The 19,871-nt window shown below is 40.2% G+C and overlaps 1 protein-coding gene across 2 annotated transcripts in view; it reads left to right on the forward strand.

Annotated features, from left to right (window-relative positions):
- Positions 1–4,630: 4,630 nt before the first annotated feature.
- The window catches only part of frmd6 (FERM domain containing 6), a 125,249-nt gene continuing 110,008 nt past the window's right edge, over positions 4,631–19,871 (forward strand). The window contains exons 1-2 of one of the 2 annotated variants that reach the window (XM_073039836.1): positions 4,631–5,073; positions 7,069–7,106. The gene's annotated coding sequence lies outside the window, so the exon portion shown is untranslated. The remainder of the gene's footprint in view (positions 5,074–7,068; positions 7,107–19,871) is intronic. The other variant, XM_073039835.1, reaches the window with a different exon arrangement.

Here is a 19,871-nt window from a genome sequence, read left to right on the forward strand (position 1 = left end):
TGGGCCCAGGGCAGATCCTCGGAAATGATAGCACCAAGGAGTTTAAAGTTGCTGGCCCTCTCCACCTCTGATCCTCTATTGAGGACTGGCCCATGGACCCGCAGTTTCCTCCTCCTGAACAATAATCAGCTCCTTGGTCTTGATGACATTGAGTAAGAGGTTGTGTTCTGGCACCTCTCAGCCAGATTTTCAATCTCTTTGCTATATGTTGCTTCATCATCACTTTCGGTTCGGCCAGCAACAGCGATGTCATAGCTTCGCCACACAGTCATAATTGTGAAGTGAGTAGAGCAGGGGTTGAGCATACAGTCTAAATACACGTTGCTTTGCTCTTTGCTAATAATGAAATAATAATTCAGACTTTGAATGTTTGCAAGAACATTATGAGTGACAGATAGTTGTAACGTAAGTGAAACTTACGGTCAAAATGGTGCCTGCGTATAACGCTCCTGTGGTCGACATCTTCCGGACGGAATATGAAACCATATATTTCACTTCTTTTATGTCTTTTACGTTTGTTTTTTTTTTGTCTTGAATGTGTTTCTGGAACCGTTGGAGCCTGTGATCTGTTTGGAGATCTGATTGGAGATTATTGGGGTGTTTCAGCACTCTACAGTCTCCAAGAGACAGAGGCAGCATGCGGGAACATCGTGGTGAGAAGGCTGCGGGCCCATGTTTGGCTCCATTTCCCCAAGTAAAGCTTCCATTGTTCGCCAATTAAAGCGACGAGAGAGATTGAGATATCAGCTGCCTGCCTTTATATCGCTGGGGGATCACCCTGCTGCCAGAGAGGGTAGACTGCCTTTTTAATGCCGCTGAAATCACTCTGCTATGGAGAGGGGAGAATGTTTTTCTGCATTTTGGATGTAGACTTGGACTGTGGACTACTTTTCAATCTTAAGGTTGTTTTTGTATTCTGTGTTTTTTGCCCAATATTTCAAATTTTTGTGTGTGGGGGAGGGGGTTGGTGTGCCTGTTCCATTTTTGTTCATTTTTTGTGCAGGGAGGAGGGATTTTTGGTTTGATGATTGTGCTGCTGTTCTTTTCTTTCTTGGTTTTGTGGCTATCTGGAGAAGAAAAATTTCAGAGTTGTATACTTTGAACATAAATGAAACTTTGAACCATTGAACCTTTCAATAAAGAAAGCTATCTTCCATTTTCTATCATCAGTCATGGAACATATTGTCTATGGAACTATCACCCATCTTTGTTGAAACTGGAGGCTTCTATATTTCTTTCATCCCCCATATCCCTTTTGTGTCTGGTAGCAATGAACTGGCTCTTTAACTATGGTTCTTCAGTCTTTTGCATCTCACCTTAGGGTGTCATCCTGGTGCTCTGTGATTTTTATTTTTGGCTTTTAAATAAATTTATGAAGAATCCCCTAAGTGCACAATCATTTCATATGAACCAATGTTACTGGTGCTTTTTAAACATCCCATTCCATGCCTTTACAAACTGACCCAAGAAATCATTGATGAGTTTTAATGAGAAACCTGTAGTGAATCATCTTCTTAAGTATAAATGCAGAAGGGAAGTGGTCTAAATGGGGTTGACCTCGAGCTGCAGTAGATCCCTTTGCTCCATGGCACTCTTCAGTCTCTTTAACATTGGGAGATGGGGTTAATTCCAGGCTACGTTCTCTCGGTTACATGACCCTTGCTAGTATGTGAGAATCTGTCCAGAGGGGAAATCTAAAGTCAAATGCTGTCTGCCTGAAAGGCTGTAAATGTACTTGGAGACTGTGCAGGGGAGACTAGAATTCAATTACGCTGTACTTCGAAAAACCAGAAAAGTAGGTTTTCCCACTTCTGTTGCCAAAATGTAATCTTGACTTTCTCCATAAAATAAGAAGATTGATTGCCCACTTTTCCCATCCCCCAATCTAAACTGTGCTCAAGTTGCACTGGGGAAATCTGATTTACTTGGCTTCCCTTCTCCTACCTCCATTCAGGCAGAGGCTCTAGAGATAAGGACAAGAAAGAGGCGGTCACTGGAGGTAGAGAAGCAGCCACGGGATTGCTCAGAGACAGAGGACTTAGCCATATTCAAGGTCTCATCAGAGGACCTGAATGTTGTCGTGGACTTTGTAAGAACTGTCGTAGACAAGTGTGTCTCCTGAAAACCTTGCCCAACCAGAACCCTGGATGAACCATGAGATCCAAATCTACTGAGGAGCAGATCTCTCACAATCAGGTCTGGCATACAAGGGATCCAGGTACAATCTTTGGAAAGCCACCCCATGTACATTGTGACAATGCTGGACCAGACTTGAATCCCTAAAGGATGCTCGGCAGCTGTGGCAGGGCTTGAACGCTTTTACCTCCTTCAAAGTGAAACCATGCAACATCGGTGAAAAAATGGCTTCTCTCCCAGATTAACTCAGTTCCCTTCATGTTTGCTCTGACCTTCAAAACATGGAGGAAACCGTCACAAACTCCCACAGCCCTTGATTGCCCTGTGATTTCAGTCTCTGAGGCTAACGTGAGAGCATCCTTCAGGAGGATGAACCCATGGAAATCATCTGGCCCAGATGGAGTACCTAGCCAAGTACTAAAGACCTGTGTTGATCAACTGGCTGGAGTGTTCACCGACATCTTTAACCTATTGCTTCAGCAGTCTGAGGTAGACACCTGCTTCAAACAGCCTTTGGTTATACTGGTGCCTGAGAAGAACGTGGTAACCTGCCTCAATGCCTGTCATCCAGTAGCACTTACATCCACAGTGATGAAATGCTTTGAGAGGTTGGTGATGAAACATATCAAGTCTTGCCCGTGAAACAACTTGGATCTACTCCGATTTGCCTACCATTGCAGCAGATCCACAGCAGATGCCATTTCATTGGCTCTCCGCTCAATCCTGTAACATATGGACGGTAAAGGTGCATACATTAGGATGCAGTTTATTAACTGCAGTTCAGTATTTAATACTCAAAACTAATCAATAAGCTTCAAGTCCTTGGCCTGAATACCTCCTCATGCAATTGGTTCCTCGATTTCCTCACTTGCAGATCGCAGTCAGTTTGGATTGGCAACAACATCCCCTCCACAATCTCCATCAGCACAGGTACAACACAACGCTGTGTGCTTAGCCCCTGCTCCATTTACTTTGTACTTATGACTGTGAGGCTAAGCACAGCACCAATCCCATATTTAAGTTTGCAGATGACATCACTGTTGTTAGGGATGAATCAGCATATAGGAAGGAAATTGAAAATCCAGCTTAATGGTGCCAGACAACAATCTCCCCACCATTGAGCACATGTGCACAGACCCAGCTCCCCACCACCCAGGCCGTGCTCTCTTCTTGCTGCTGCCATTAGGAAGAAGGTACAGGAACCTCAGGATGCACACCACCAGGTTCAGGAACAGTTATTACCCCTCAGCTTTTGAACCAGAGGGAATAACTTCACTCGCCCCATCAATGAACTGTTCCACCACATATTGAGCCCACCACAAACTGTGGATTCACTCTCAAGGACTCTTTATCTCATGTTGTTGATATTTAATGCTTCTTTTTTATATTATTGTTATAAAAATACAAAAACATTTTTTTCTTAGCTCAAGCTGGTAAAACCTGAGGTGCAGGCATAGTCAAGCAAGGCTCATTAGTCAATTGCTGGGAACTTTTGGACTATTCTAGTGGTGTTTAGTATTGTGGCTTTCTGAAGATTTACATAAATATTGCTGTGCAGGCCTAATTGTTTAATGCTTTTGTTAGTGACTTTGGGACAATACCAGTTGTAGATATCACTATCAGGACGCTGTATACTCTGTTCAAGTTCCATAGACTTTCAATTCCCTCTATTAATTCAGCAGCTTTCTTAAGCTTTTCACTTACTGATTTCTGTAAGTTACATGTGTTTGGAATGGCTACATTTATTAACTAAGTTGTTCCTGCTTGTTTATCCTGTAATATTAAAACTGAACTGTTACTATGGGTTGTCCTATCTGTAATAATGGATTGGTCATAATAGAAGTTGTGGTATTCTGACTCTAAATGATGATTATTATTATTATTCTTTTTGTGTTTGCATTATTTATTAGCCTTTACACATTGGTTGTTTGATTGTCTTGTTGGGTGTGGTCTTTCATTGATTCTATTGTGCTTCACGGATTTACTGTGCGTGCCCGCAGGAAAACGAATCTCAGGGTGACATATATGTACTTTGATAATAAATTTACTTTGAACTTGAACTTTGAGTGAAAACGCCAGCATAGCTTCCAGGCCCTGTGATCAGCTCTCTGAGAAGTATTCATATTCCAGCCGCAGGGTGTAACATATACAACTATGTCTGCGTGCAACATGTTAGCAGATGGGGCCACGAGGGTTCAAAATATGGTGATTCGTGACGGGACATTGGAAGAGATATTAGCTGATTTGTAAAACCAGAACAAAAGAGTCTTCTTGTTTAAAACCAGTTTGACTAAAGGAGCGTTGCTAATTCAGCGCCAGTGGAGAGGGTTAACGAAACAAAGGCAGAGGTTACTATAGGTGATTGTTGAAAAGGTTACAATGCGCGGGGTAAAGGGCGCACAGTGATTTGTAACGTGGTCACATTGTTTAAAACGGGCGAGTTTCAGTGAACTGCTCACTCATGTATGTGTGTACATGAAAGCTGTGGCACACGGAGCCGGACAGGAGCTGGCATGTTAGAGAGTGGAGCAAACCATCCAAGTAATGAACAGAGGGGGATTGCAACACACGCAGCGCTCAAAACGCTCCAATGAGTTCCAGCTGCATGAATTTCTGTGGGACTCCGACGTGGACTCAGGAAGAGAAAAGAGCACGATAGAACCAAACCTCGGCAGCTTCCACCGAGCGCACTAACACCGCTGAAAAGACGTACGCCGGCAGTTGTACCCTTTCATGTTTCCCAGCACATGTGGGAATTCAGCCGACAACCATATGTAGTTTTGTGGCTGCCGGAGCAGCGGAGATGTGGCAGTGAAGTTTGTCTCAGCTACAATAACTCTTCCCCACTTCAGTGAATCTTCAGCGGACATTTCGTTTGGATTTGTGGCTGCTGGAGGCAACTTCCTTCGTGCTATATCCAGTGGAGGACTTCCAGCGGTAAGAAAGCGCTGGCTCTATTTAACCATCTTTCAAAAAAAAAAACACGTTTGCCTTGTATTCCAATGTTGGGGGGGGTGGGGGTGGGATTTAAAAATTTGCTTCAAGTCCGCACCGTGGCACTTCTAAGTACACATATTAGAGTAAGAATGAAGTTACTTGAGAGCTGGTGTATATTTGAATAATTTTTATTCAGATATACACGTGAAACTTATTTGTAAACTATTTACTTTCACGATATTTATAGAATCTTTTTTTAATCCTAGGTGTTATTACATAAATAGTATCATGCTGGGAATGTTTGAAGCAAACCCCCTCTGTAGCTTCTCACAGGGAAAAAAACTGTCATTCCTGTGGTTTTGACTGGCTCTCTCGTCAGTTCCTAAACGACCCTGTGGGACAGTTTGGCGATCCTTTAAGATCGCCGGTAAATGTATCCGGTTGTCGTTTATCTGTAAGATTTACGTTGTCTGAAACATTTTGCCTCCCATCTTTCTTCTATAAGCTTTTAAGATTTTGGTGGCTATTGCATTCGCTTCTCTTCAGTGCCGCAGGGTACAATTTATACGATTAGTCACTTCTGCTGAGGGACTGCATGTGGCTTAATTTTTAAAGAATGCGAGTCATTTCCTTTCTGAGATTTCTGTGAGTTGACTTCTCGGATGGGATCGGTGAATGTTGCTGAGGATGTTTTTTTTTCAGGTTGTAAGTCCTCGCTAAACCTTATTTTATTCCAAGCATTGCATGTTCATCCCGCTGCTAAAAGGCTGATTGCGATCTACTCTGTCAGTTGTTTAAGGAAGATAAAACAATTTAATAGTGTTTGGGGTGGAGTACCCTTGTTGAGCGTGAGTCAATGAACACTACGGGCATCCAGCCCACTTTTCCCTGAATTTCTGTACAATATTTAAATTACCGTGCATGATCCTATTGGGCCCCGTAAATAAAAGTAAAATGTTGTAATGTTTGTTGCGAAACATTGAAGCATCCAATAGAACGTTCCCGCAGTTTTGAATAGACTATTCCACTGAGCATTTCAGTGAAGGCGGTGGGTATGTCGTGGCCATTCCAATTATTTTCACATGACTTTTGCCTCACTATTCCAACAAGAACAAAAAGCTCAGGGGCTTTTGATTGTTTGCCGGGGCTTCTTTAAATTTGCCTATTAAGCGAATACAGGAAACCAGTGTGATCGTGGACATAGACGGAAGGGCACAGGAAACATAGCTTTTTGGTGTATCTGCAGTTTTGCAGAAGTCAATTAAAGCTGACTTTAATTCCACCCAGCGTTACTCTAGGGAGTTACTGCTGCTTTTCGAAAACAATACTACATGGGGAGTGGAGAGGGGCGGGGAGGCAAGCTAAGCCAATTCCTTAAAAAATACCCTGTATTAAGATGTCTTGACACTGGGAGTTTATTTTGATCATGAGTGACACGTCCATGAAGGAAAGATTGAAACTATCTTTGAGATGTATTCTTTTCAGGAATGGAGGCTATGGATACTGACAGGCTCAGTGTAACCGACTAAGCCTGGAATTTCTGAAGCGGCATGGTAAAAATAAAACGCAATGAATAAAAACACATTGACAAAATATGTGGATAGACTAAACCACTGAAAATAGGGGCCTCAACTGAGGCCTGCTTCCCATATGGTAATGTCTTGCTGCAGTCAAATGGTCTTGTTTATATTGATAAATTAATTCACTTTGATTTATTTTTAAAATAGAATCTTATTCGAATCATTAAGCCCCTGTTTCCCTGATGGCTTGTACTTGGGAGGTGCAGCTATAGTAAACAGATGATGTTGTCAACAGCTGTTATGTTCGGATTTGTGTTTCTTACTCTAAGCGTACTTGGACATAGTTTTACAAATTTGGCTTGTTTAGTCAGCTAGAATGCGATTCACACTGTAAACTAAAGGTGACGACACCATCACAATCAATATTCAGCATTTTTCAGTTGATTTCAAGTCTTTCAATATTTTATATCTCTAGGTGAAGGTGATAATGGTCCAAGCTTGTAAAACTTCTGGGTGAGTTCACACTGTCACTTTTGTGCCTTTAAGTCTTACAAAAAAAATCTTGAATATTTAAAAGTAAACAGTTAACTCGTGACTCCGAGGGTTCCTGATCTAAACACGAATTCAGGTTCAGTTTCCATAGTACCAGGCTTCCTGATAAAGCTGCCGATCACTCTGCCAAATGATAGATGAATGGTTTGTGATAGCTTTCATATCATGTGGTTCATCAGTGCAAATTTTAGGAACAGTCAGACTTGGGTTCATTGAAATACTGCTGGCTGAACCCATTACTGTCAAAATCTGTTATTGTTCTGCTTGAAACTGTTTGGACTAAATTGTTGAATAATTATCTACTCAAATAAAATTATTTAACTTGCATTTATTAAACTGTTGTATGCATACAGGTGATATTTCTGAGGGTTGACCATAAGCTGAAAAATATTTTGAGTGATATAGGTCTGCCTTTAAATTGTACTGATAAAACTGGCATTGCATCGTATTTCTATTACAAACGATAGTCTGCAAATGTAACTGAGGAGCATTAGGAACTAACATGGACAGCGTCCCGGGTGCTCTACATTGTATCATGGTGAGAGCTAAGCTTTAAAGATTTTTTTAATAGAGAAATGACAGTGAGTCGATGAGGAATACAAAAAGAGTTCCAGAAATTTGGTGTGTGACATTAGGCAGCCTGGCTTCCAATGGATTCCTTTCTCTCATTATAGATTTAGACAGTTGTGCAGTGACACAGCGAGTAGAACTGCTGCCTCACACACCAGTTAATTCTGATCAAAGGTGCTGACTACGTAGACATTGCTCATTCTCCCTATGACTCCTTGCGTTTCTTCTGGGCTTTCCAAGTTCTTCCTAGATCCCCAAAACTTACAGATTGGAGGGTTTGATGGCCCTGAGTGTGTAAGTGAGCGATTGAACCTGGTGAGTGGATAACATTGTGGGGAAAATTGGGTTAGTGCAGGATTACTGCAAATGGGGAGTTGATAGTTGGTGATAGGTTGACAGATCTGTTTCTAAGCTATATGCCTTTATGACAAGTTACAAACATTGTACATGTATCTGACTCATAAGTAAAATTTTGAATGATGTTAGCAAATTTGCCTATTCAAATGTAACTTGTGTGGGAACAATTTTCCCTAACTCACTCATCTTTGTGAATTAAGGGAGACCTAATAAATATCATCAAATCTTAGAAGAGTTTTGAGAATGTAAGTTCTTTAATGAAGCTAAGGATTATCAGTGGAAGAGGAAAAAAGGGAGATGTGAAGCTTTTTTTTACAGTAGGTGGTTAGAGTGTGTAATGTTTAACTCAATGAGGCTAGTAATGCAAAGAACATATGGAGCTAAAAAGGGAATTGAATTTTATGAAAGTGAAGAACATATAAAGATTTGGAAAGAAAATGGGATATTGCCCTTTTTGAATTGTCAGAGGCACTATGGACTTGTCAATATCTATCCCTGTAATATCTTATGATTTTTTTTCCAGTGGCATCACTTTCCATTCTGAGATAGTACATTGTGAGATCACCTACTGATTCAGAGGTTCAGAGAAAGTTATTGGAAGGTATTCTAAGAGGCCAGATATATCAAAGATTCATTTATTATCAAAGTATACAACTCTGAAATTCTTCTTCTCCATATGAGTATTTGGATAGACAGGGATTGATTAGGGATAATCAGCATGACTTTGTGCATGGTAGGTCATGTCTAACCAATCTTAAAGTTTTTTGAGGATGTTACCAGTTAAGTTGATGAAGGCTGACACCTTGCCCTATTGTCCTGTTTATTATTTATTGTAATGCCTGCACTGGTTTTGTGCACTTTATGCAGTCCTGTGTAGATCTGTAGTCTAGTGTTGCTTTCTCTGTGTTGTTTTTTTTACTTAGTTCGGTCTAGTTTTTGTACTTTGTCATGTAACACCATGGTCCTGAAAAACGTTGTCTCATTTTTACTAGGTACTGTACCAGCAATTATGGTCGAAATGACAATAAAAGTGACTTGAATTGACAATAAATGTAGTCTACATGGACCACACGGGACCATTTGACAAGGTCCCATGTGAGAGGTTGGTCAAGAAGGTTCAGTCGATCAGCATTCAAGATGAAGTAATAAATTGGATTAGACATTGACTTTGTGAGAGAAGCCAGAGAGTGGTAGATGATTGCCTGTGACTGGTGAAATGCTGCAGGGGTTGGTGCTGGGTCTGTTGTTTGTTTGTCATCTATATCAGCCACCTAGGTGATATTGGATCGGCAAATTTGCAGATGACACCAAGGTTGGGGATTAAAGTGAACGGTGAGGAAGACTAGCAAAGCTTGCAGCAGTATCAGGACCAGCTGGAAAAATGGGCTGAAAACTGGCAAACAGAATTTAGTGCAGACAAGTGTGAGGTGTTGCATTTCAGTAGGACCTTATACAGTGAATGGTGGGGTACTGAACATCATGATACAACAATATGTAGATGGATGTCTGCATATTAAAATCCCTATGTATTGGAATACATGAGGAATTAATCTTGATTAGGAATGTAGACCATTCATGATCTTTTTGAATAATTCCATCAATTTCCACCTGAGAAAGCTGACAAGCCATTAATTTAGCACCTCAATGAAGTGGCAGTCTAGATATGGCACAAATTAGTGTCATAGAAAACTACAGCACAGAAACAAGCCCTTCAGTCCATGCCGAACTATTTAAACTGTTTAGCCCCGTCTACCTGCACACAGACCCCTCCCATCGATGTACCAATCCAAACTTCTTTTAAATGTTGGAAATCAATGTCACATCCACCACCTGTGCTGGCAGCTCTCACCACCCTTCAGTGAAAAAGCTTGATAAGTAAGCATAAATTAGAAATAATTTGAAAGTTCCTACAAGACAGTAGATCGTCATTAGTTACTAATATGGAATATGGAGACGAACTTAGAAATAGATCACAACAGGTCTACATTGGACTCATTCTCATTGGCTCTCCACTCTGCTTTAGAGCAATAGATACCTTGGAATGCTGGTTATTGATTACAGCTCAGCATTCAACACCTTCATCCCCTCAGTATTCATCACCAAGCTTCTAAACCTGGGCCTCTGTAACTCCCACTACAACTGGATCCTTGACGGTTTCAATTTGTACCGAGTCAGTATGGATGGTGGTAACATCTCCTAGCTGGCAATCGATATAAGGGTACCTCAAGGATGTGTGCTTAGTCCACTACTGTACTCTTTCTGCACTCATGAATGTGTGGCTAAGCACAGCTCAAACACCATTTACAAATTTGCAGATGACTTCACCGTTGTCAGTAAAATTTCAGGTGTTAGGGAGACCTACAAGAATTAACCGGTTGAGTGGTGTCATGACAACATCTTTACACAGTGTCAGTACGACCAAGGAATAGACAGTGGACATCAGGAAAGGGAAGTCTGGAGATCACACACCAGTCCTCATCGAGAGGTCAGCAGTGGAAAGGGTGAGCAGCCTTAAGTTCTTTGATGGCAACATCTCAGAGTGTATGTCCTGGGCCTACACATTGACACAATCAGAAATTATGCATGGTAGTAGCAATACTTTGTTAGGTGTTTGAGGAGATTTGGTATATTACCAAAGACACTTGCAAATTTCTACAGATGTATGGTGGGGAGCATTCTGACTGGGTGCGTCAGAGACTGGTCTGGAGGCTCTAATGCACAGGACTGCAAGAGGGTGCAGAAGGTGATATATATGGCCAGCTCCATCATGGGCACCACCCTCTCTACCGTTGACAATATCTTCAAGAGGTAGAGCATCAAGAAGGTGCATTCATCAATAAGGATGCCTTCTTCCCTTTACCATCATCATGGAAGAGGTACAGGAGCCTGAAGACCCACGTTTGTGATTCAGGAACAGCTTCTTTCTATCTGCCATCATAGTTTTGAATAATCCATGAACCCTTGAACACTGCAGAAGTTTTTCTTTTATTTTGCATTGATTATAATTTATAGAAATTTTGTGTCTTTTCGCTGTACTGCTGCAAATCATCAAACTTCATGTCATATCAGACAATGATGAACCAGATTCTGGATGAATTTTCATAATTGGGAATGTATGCCAATATTACAATAGCCAATGGCAGCTAAATACTCTTTTAAATTCAAAATATCCATCCAGTCAGCTGAGTGAAGTTTTAATATTTACACATCTAAACAATCATATAGTTGTCGTGTATTCTCATTAAAAGATATAATGGCAAGCTTCCATTCATACATATAAACGCTTATCAACAGTTACTGTCTTTAATTCATTCAAAAATATGGCTGTAACCTAGGCCAGTATTTATCTCCTGCCCCTGTTGGGCCCGGGAAGGCAGTGAAATGGCTTTCTCTGAACTGCTGTGTCCGAGTGGCAAAACAGCTCCTGTGATGCTCTTGTTCTTTCAGTACATCAGGCCAGTTAAGAGTCAACAACATTGGTTGACAATGGAGTCCTGCAATGATCAAAGATGGCAGATTATCTCACCTGATTAGGATTATTGAGCCAATTGAGACTGATGCCTGCTGTTTTGTTTTAAGAGTTATGTAGCAAAGAAACAGGTCTTTCAGACCACTGCCCCTGCACCAACTGTCAAGAACCCAATTAGATTAATCCTGCTTTTTCCTCCTGCATCCCCATTTACTCCCTCTAACTTTTCTGACCCATGAGGCAAATTTACAGGTGGCAATTAAGTTATCAACCAGCAAGTCTTTGGGATATGGGAGGAAACCAGAACACCCTGAGGAAAGCCCGTGAGCTCACACAGGGAGAATATGCAAACTCCATGGTCAGCAGCAGAATGAGGAATTAAACCGGGGTTTCAGAAGCTTTGAAGCAGTAGTACTTTGCACTCTATCCGTGTGGTGCACCCTCACTGGTTACTTTCACTGAGATCAGATCTCAGACTAACCTGGTGGGAAGTTAAAATTTGAAATGTTAGCTTAATCTTGAGACATTTTCAGTCAAGTCCTGTAATGACATCAGAGTCTGAGGTATGTGTACAACGTGGCTTAACAATGCCTGAAAGTTTTGGTTAGCAATGAAAGTACTGAGCCCCAGGTACATCGTCTCTGATAGAGCTAGACCATACATGTTTTTTGCATATTCAGCCTTGAGCTAAGATTCTAATGCCGTAAATTTCCCATTACTAAGATGACCTCCTTGTAGCTGTAATGTTGCTCTCTGCTCTGCCTCCTTTTAATGCCACTAGCCTATTCTAATGGTCTCCTGGCTCCCTAAATTGCAGTTCATTCAAGTGTTTCCACTACATTTACCCATCATGCTCATCTTGACTGATCAACATAAGATTCCATCATCTGAAGTTTGAAATGATTGTCTTCATTGCATCTTTTTATCTACAATACTATCTGATATTTTGCATTTTGCCACCCCATTTTGTCCCATTGTTGATAGCTGTGCCTTCAATTCCTGTATTTCCTCCTCCTCAGATTTTACTCTTTTTTTTAAAAAAAACCTCCTCGACCAAGGTTTTAGTTACTGCTACAATGGAACATTTTTTTGTCTTGACAGAATGTAGAACATAGAACAGTACAGGCTCTTTGGCCCATGATGTAGTGTTGACCTTTCAATCCACTACAAGATCAATCAGACAAACAGATATCCTTTGGGTAGATAGCCACCCTGAGATAAAAGGGGGTGTCTATCTACTTTGTCTATGCCTTTTATTTTGTATATCTCTATGAAGTCACCTCTCGCCCTTCTTCATTCCAAAGCCTTAGTTTGCTCAACCTTTCCTCACTTAACCTTTCATCACTAGACATGCTCTTATAATTCAGGAATCATCCTGTTAAATCTCCAAGTGTGGTCTAACCAGAGTTTTTATAGAGCTACAACATTACCCTGGCTCTCGAACTCAATCCCCTGACTAATAAAGGCCAACACACCATATGCCTTTTGAACTACCCTATGACTTGTGTGGCAACTTTGAGGGATCTCTGGATGTGGACCCATCTGTTCCTCCACACTGCTAAGAATCCTGCCATTAACCCTGTACTGTGCCTTCAAGTTTGACCTTCCAAAAGATTATTATTATCCAATTTTCCAGATTGAACTCCATGTGCCTTTTCTCTGACCAAGTCTACATCCTATCTGTGTCACCTTGTAACTATGGCAACCTTCTACACTCTCAACAATGCCATCAACCTTTGTGTTATCTGCAGATTTACTAACCCACCCTTCTGCTTCCTCATCCAGGTAATTTATAAAAATCATGAAAAGCAGGAGACCCAGAACAGATTGCTTTGGAACACCGCTTGTCACTGTCCTCCAGGCAGAATATGCTTTACCTCCTACCACCTCTGTCTCTTATGGACAAGCCAAATCTGAATCTATGCAGCCAAATCATGCCTCCTGACTTAATGAATGAGCTAACCATGTTGAACAACTGACTAAAATCCATATACACCAAATCCACTGCTCTACCTTGAATAATCTAAGTATGAAATGTAGTAAATGTATGAAATATCTACTTGTTGATTATTTCTCTATGGAGTGTGAAGAAGATATTTTCTACTCGAGCTCTTAGCTCCACACAGAAAGCACTGCACTTTTTGCTGTATTGTGGAAAGATCCACTTTCATCCCAAGTCCCCTTCTTTTGGACTCTCGAATGTCAGTCCAAGTCTCTGTGTTATTAATTTGACATTGAGCACATCACCAGCACCTTGTCCTTTTGCATAATTCCACTATTAATCAAACATCAATATTACATTTTCATGTATGTTTTCTTGTGGCAGCTCAACTCAGTTTTTGAAGTTCAGCCTTCAATTCCAAATTCAATTCATCGCCCAAATTCCAGTTAACTGGAATGGATGAGAAATGAATATTTTGTAACCAAAAGCAAAATCTGGTTAGTAGATTAATAATTTTAAAATGAAGTTTGGATAAGATTGTTTAATTTTCAAAATGGAAAGCGAATTGTGAAGAATTGAAACTGGAGGGAATAACTGAATCGTTGCTCTGAATGAGAAACATATACAAGAGAGATAGAAGAAATCAGTGAAGGAAAAGTCAACTGTTTTGATAGCTGCTTTCCTATGCATAAATATGAAGTTAGATCAAAGCTGTATTTCAAGTGATATTTTATGACTTGCAGGAACAAAATTAAAACAAAACACATGGGAAAGCTGGGAAAATTCCCACCAAATGATCAGTCCACTCACCCATTTATCATTCATCTTGTTTACCTCTTTATATATGGAAATTTGGCTTTTAATATGTGCTCCTTTCCCCTTATTGGACTTTATTTGATTTTACCCTTTCCATCTCCCTTCTGCATACACTGGACAACAAAGATTTTGCTTCGTGAATACTTTTGGGTGTATTTTATAGATTTTAGGTTGCCAATCATGAAAATCACCACGAGCCATCCCTATCATGCACCATTCTTTTGAAATCACTGATATTTGTCATTCCATTTCGTAATTCAAGTGAATTAAAATGTTGCCCATAATGTAAGCTGAAGAGTTTTCTATCTTGCCCAGGCATGTTTAGGCAGGGTGGATGCTGCATGGCAGGATAGGTTTGTGTGTGTTTATTATAATAAAGTAATTGTAATTTCAGGTGTATTTATAATAGCAAAATATTTCGCCAAATTTGCAACAATAGTGATACTTTTCGATATATTTGTGGTGAGTATATGCTTAAATCTCAAGGACTGAGCATGACTCCTGTTATTAAGAAAGCCTATGAACTCTATTTTAGGTACAAAATTGATGACTTAGACACAGCCCGAGCTCCTCACATTTATTGCACAGCATACACTGTCGATTTTAGAATTGGCTCAGAGAAGTCAATGCCGTTTGCTGTCCTGATGATATGGTGAGAGCGGAAGGATCGTGTGATAGACTGTTACTTTTTCTGCTAAAAACGAGAAATCCACTGAATATCCTAATCTCCCTTTAGCCATGAGACCTGTGCCACATGACCTTAGTCTTCCAATACTGAAACCACCAAAGACATGGAGTCCAGAGGAGGCAGACAAAGATGCCATGGTATACAAGCCAGGAGTGGAAAATGACACTGATACTGATACAGATTTTGAACATTTTATGTCGAGGGAACCTCATCAGATAACTCAATCTAAGTTAAATAACCTGGTCAGAGGCTTGGGTTTGTTAAAGGCAAAAGCAGAATTACAGGGTTCAAGACTGCAAGAACAGAATCTGCTGTCACCAGGCACAAAAATTTCCATGAAGGTTTTCGATATTTGAGACAGATATTTCCCAGAATAACTGATGCCAAGATTCAGGAAGGTATTTTTATTGGTCCACAAATCAAAAAAAGTCATCAAATCAGTCAATTTGAAGAACTTCTAGTAAGACCAGAGAAAATCGCATGTAAGTTATTCAAGGATGTTCTTGAAAATTCTTGGTAGCTACAGAGTAGCAAACTACATGCAACTGATTGACAAAATGATTCAAGTGTATAAAGCCATGAATTATAACATGTCACTAAAGATTCATTTTCTGCATTCCCATTTAGACTTCTTCCCTGCAAATCTTGGAGAAATGTTATTAGGACAAATGGTATCCATTAATGTTATCTGATTATTGTTGGACATTTAACACCTCAGATAACAAGTACAAACGGAAACCATCAACAAAACATTTTTAGCTCAGTTGAACTGTTGCAAAGCATCAGCACCATTATGCAATTAAACAGATTATATTCAGTAAAAGTTAATTTCTTGTTTCTCCAAGTTCTTACGTGACACAAACAGTTATATTTCTGTTCAGCTTCAAGAGGTCAATCGTAACCAAAAAAAAAAATTTCTGAGGAAGCAACAAGTTTGAAAAAATTTGCTGTCCAGTGATATTTACCGTAAAGTATTCATTTTAAGTGCCAAGGCCCTTTTTGAGTAACGCTTGGAGCTGACATCAAACACAGTCTGCTATTAAGAGGGGATATAGCTTGAGTTGCTACCCACCAAAATGCCTTGAAGCTACCTTAATAAACTAACGTGGACATATTTAACTGTTTATTAAGCTATTAGACTGCTAGAGTGACAGTTGGCTTTAATTCCTCCATCAAGAAGATGCTTTACGTAAATGCTAATTAAACAGGAGTTTCAACTAATGACACCCTCTAGGTCATGGTACTATTTTTTAATGGTTGAAGTATTTGCCATCCTGAGTAATGGAGACAATCAGCATCCATATGTAAATTGGGCAACTTCAGATGATTAAAAACACAAAATGCTGGCAGAACTCAGCAGGCCAGACAGCATCTATGGGAGGAGGTAGTGACGACGTTTCGGGCTGAAACCCTTCATCAGGAGGGTGACTCCTCCTGAGTGACTGCTGATGAAGGGTTTCGGCCTGAAGTGTCGTCACTACCTCCTCCCGCAGATGCTGTCTGGCCTGCTGAGTTCTGCCAGCATTTTGTGTTTTTATTTATTTCCAGCATCTGCAGATTCAGTCGTGTTACCTTTGAACTTCAGATGATTTATGATTTATAGTTAAAAATGTGAAAATCAGCTGCTACCATTAAGATTCAAAGCTTCGTCACCAGCTTTGAGGAAAATAGCATTCCTTATTCAACTGCATTGAACAGAATGCATATTGGTAATGAACTTTCCATTGACTGGTGGGATGACTTTTTCCAATATAGATAATATTTTACTAAAATGATGCTCCAATTACTTTCAAAGGATTTCTCTAAATTATCTTTTGTTCCCTTTGCTTTATTATCTTTGGAGCTTTCTCCTTTGTATTTTCCTTTGATTGTACAGTTCTCGTTGTTTTTGCCCTGCCCATCTAAATCCCATGGACAGGACTGAATTATTGGATCCTTCAGTATTATTGAAACCTACAGTAGGTGGTAATAAATCATCTGGTCTGGGTTTGTTTATTCTCTTTGACATTTCAGATGCAAAATCCCAAACTCATGCAAAATTAGGAGCTATCTTTGAGCATCTTTTACTTAAGTGGCGAAAAATTAAAAGGGAGTTTGCTAGTTGTATGTTCAGAGCAACAGTGATGTATTGCCCCAATAAACTGACCTTGTCCTGGTTGAGGTTACTTACTAGGAATTTTCCTGTGGTCATTGAATTAGGAATGTTTGAGTTTAAAATTTTTAATTTGAACGTAGCTTTTCAAGGAAAAAAAAGCAGAAATGAGGGAAGTATAAAAACTCCCCATGCAGCAAAAATTAGATCCTATTATTCTGATTAACGTGATTGGGTAACGCTGGGAATCTCAAATTGGTAAAGGGATCAATGTTCAGAAAGTGGTTAGGCAAGTTAGGCAAGTGGTGCATTTGGCCTTCACAGCAAGATGATTCAGAATGGGAGCAAATATAGTTTACTACAGTACAATTAACCTGGGCCATAATGAAGTCACGCTTGGTATATTGTACAGTTTGGGACTTGCTGTAGAGGCTGAGCAGCTAAGGTTCACCATACTGATACTTGGGATAACTGGACTTCTGTAGGTGGAGAGATTAGATCAACTAGGTTCACAACCTCTAGAGTTTAGAAGTGGGGGAGGAAGCTGAAACTATCAGAATACTGATGGGGCAAGACTGACTGGATGCAAGGAGCCGGTTTCTCCAACTGGGGCATCTGGAATGAAAGGTCACATCTTAGATTGCAAAAGATTTGAGCCTGAGGGTACAGAGAATTTCCTCACTCAGTGTGGTGAGCATGTGGAATTTGTTACAACAGAATGCTGGAGAGGCCAGATCGCTGAATATAAATAAGAAGGAATTGGATATATTTCTAGCCACAGAAAGCATCAAGGGGTATGGGCTGAGTGTTGGAATATGATAATGAGGTAGAGGATCAACCATAAATGGCAAAGCAGGCTTGAAGAACTGGATCCCCTTCCCATCTTCTATGTAACTTCCCATTATTGTGATGGACTAAACTGTATATGTTGCAACACTCTTTGGAAACCAAACATGTGATGCTTCCACTGAGTTCTGAATAAATTTTCTTTTTAACAGGAGAATCATCCAGCGCAAGGATAAATTCAACATAAATATACGAAACAAGAATTGCATAACTTAACCAAATATGGTTCAGCTCTTTCCTATTTGAGCAACGGTCTTGTACAAGAATGGTTCAGGCTGTGAAGTTTCAACAAACTTGAGTCTCTGGTAACACTTATTGGAGTTCTGTCAGCCTGAACAAGAAATTTTTAAATTGATTTTTTTCATGACTGTGGGAGAACCTAAATGCTTTACAGCTAATTAAGTACATTTGAATTATGACATTGTAGAAAATGAACAACCAGCTTTTCACCCAACAATCTCCCACAACCATTAATGTGGTACAATCTGTAAATATGTTTTTATAATGTTAACTGAGGTATGAATATTGGCCAGGACATTGGGAGGATCTCCTATGCTTTTCTTCCCAATAGATGCACTCTGAACAAATAAAACCTCAACTTAATGTCTTAATCAGAAGACCTTGCTCTTGACGGAGCATCTTTCCCTCAATACTGCTGCCAAGGGATAATACTGTGTGTCTGTATCACCACAGTACATCTTAAACCTTCCACCTTTTGTCTCAGTGGCAATATTGCTGCCAACTAAAATCTATCTGATTCTTTGCTGTGTTGACGTTCAGTGAACTGAGACTATTTCAAGTCAGCAGTTCCAGAAGGGATTTCTGCATGACTTGGGGAATGGTACATTGATTTGAGTGCCACACATCTTTGTGTTGCAAATTAACAGGCAGTGGGATGAGAAGAGCCAAAGTCATATTTCACGGTTTCCCATTTCCAGTTTCCTGCTAAAAATAGTCAGATCTGATTTAAGGTGAGTATCCAATGAATCCTTTAAAACAAATCCTTTAATTTAACCTCTCATCTAATTACATACTTTAAAGTTCTAATGCAAGTACTTGTGTGCAGCTTTAACAGAGCCAAATCAATCAAACTGTCTCAACACTAGCCTGTCAGCTTACTTATTGTTCCTCAACGTGTCAAAATAAAGCGTACCTAAGAATTTTTTTCTGATCTGTTGGCATAATCGGCTCTGCATCATTTGTTTCATCCAGCGTGAATTCATCTTGAGCAAAATGCACTCTTGTCTGGTTTTCATTTCTTTCATGCAGTAATAACAACTTCCACATGACCAGACCTCTCAACCACAAAGTCTAAATATGCCATTTGAAGTTTAGGATGGCTAGAATTCAGATCTTAGTTTTGTTTAAAAAGTTAAAAAAAATTTAAAGAGTGGAGGGGGCAGGAGCAAAGTGGGGGTGGGGATGTCTGGCTGATGTTACTGTGAGATGTAGGTGAAAGAAGAAAGGGCGGGTCCCTTGACGCTTGCTTTTGCTGCTCCTGTCTTTCGGTTCCAGCTATGAATGAGGACTCCTTTTAAAAATGCTTTAAAATCAGCTTTTGTGAGATTTTTCAACCCCGTGCTGCTTCAGAAGTTCCTACTTGCTTCAAAAGGGCAACAATTATACCAGTGTCTAAGAAGAATAACATGAGCTGCCTTAATGACTATTGCCCAGTAGCACTCACATCGACAGTGACGAAATGCTTTGAGAGGTTGGTCATGATTAGACTGAACTCTTGCCTCAGTAAGGACCTGCACCCATTTGCCTATCTCTACAATACGTCAATGGCAGATGCAATCTCAATGGCTCTCCGCACTTTAGACTCCTGGACAACACAGGCACCTATGTTAGGATGCTGTTCATTGACTATACTCAGCATTTAATACCATCATTCCCACAATCCTGATTGAGAAGTTGCTGAACCTGGGCCTCTGTACCTCCCTCTG

This window comes from Hemitrygon akajei, chromosome 3 (genome assembly GCF_048418815.1).
Source record: "Hemitrygon akajei chromosome 3, sHemAka1.3, whole genome shotgun sequence".
In the NCBI taxonomy this organism is placed as follows: domain Eukaryota; kingdom Metazoa; phylum Chordata; class Chondrichthyes; order Myliobatiformes; family Dasyatidae; genus Hemitrygon; species Hemitrygon akajei.